The following is a 1,300-nucleotide window of genomic DNA, read 5'->3' on the forward strand; positions in this document are numbered from 1 at the left end:
AGCCTCGACCGACACATTGATATCGACGAGACCATGTCTCCAATGCGACTGGCACACTTTGAGACTTTGGTATAGCTAGTTCCAATTTCTCCCTTATGATTTATTTATTTCTCACATTTTGTTATTCATGTGCAAAATAAAAATAAATAAATAAGACTTAAAAAATCCGATTCCTATATGGATTAGGGGGATTTTCTCATATGTTGTCCTCCGCGCCCGAGCTCCGTGCCCGAGCTGTCCCACACTGAGCTTGACTATATTCATTAAGCAATGAAACTGCTCGCTAGATCAAGATGATGTAATCTTCCTTGGGCTGCTCTAGAGGCTGGGGATGTTCCCATTGATGTAGCTTCTGATGTTTCCCTATCCATAGATGACCCGGTAGATCCATCCATAGCGATGGACAGCATGGATCTAGTGTGGACAAGCAATCCTTGCAAGCTGACGACACTAATGATGTAGCTCTTGATGATGTAATCTTCTTTGGACTCGAGGGACTAGGGATGTTCCCATTGACGTAGCTCGTGATGTTTTTCTATCCATAGATGACCTCGTAAGTCCATCCACACAACTATGGACAACATGGATTTAGTGAACAAGCAGTCCTTGCAGGCTGACGACATTAATGAGAATTAGTTAGAGGATGATCTTCTCGATAAGAATGACTTTGGAGATGATACTCAACCCACGAATATGGAGTTAGAGATCGAGATGGATATCTCGAGGGGGTCCATAATACAATTGTTTGTAAAAGAACCAATGCGCTGGACAAAGATTTTATCCGTTCTTAGGAGTATTCATGTCCATTTGGATGCTAGTCCTGATACTCTTACAGGGAGTGTTGTTGCATCGAGATCTACAGAAAGGAGGATGTGTTTTCCTCCTACCGAGGACATAGTGTGTCGAGTAGGATTGCAAGCCGGAGTGCCTATGAAGCAATCCGCAACAACGACCACTAATCTCCTCAATGTCCTCAAGCTGTTGAGCTTTGGGGAAGAGGAGAAAGGTCCTACCTCAAGTCGTAGATTACTAGGACAATAACGTAGAGTTTTTGCATAAGAGGAGAGTGGTGAGGCTACAGGGTGAGCAGGAGGTTCCAGTTGCACCCATGATTTCATCCCTAGAGTTGTGTCGTGCCATCGACATTGACATACAGCAGGTATACATATGTACTCTCTTGCATCAATTTATTTTCGTGTGATGAAATAAATGTGATTGATAACGTTTTCGTAGAGTTGAAACTAATTTAAGTTGTGATAACTTAATTGGCCTTGGTCAAGACCATTATTTTCCAAAACTT

This window comes from Cibotium barometz, chromosome 21 (assembly GCF_041138505.1).
Source record: "Cibotium barometz isolate CiBa-2024 chromosome 21, ASM4113850v1, whole genome shotgun sequence".
NCBI lineage: Eukaryota > Viridiplantae > Streptophyta > Polypodiopsida > Cyatheales > Cibotiaceae > Cibotium > Cibotium barometz.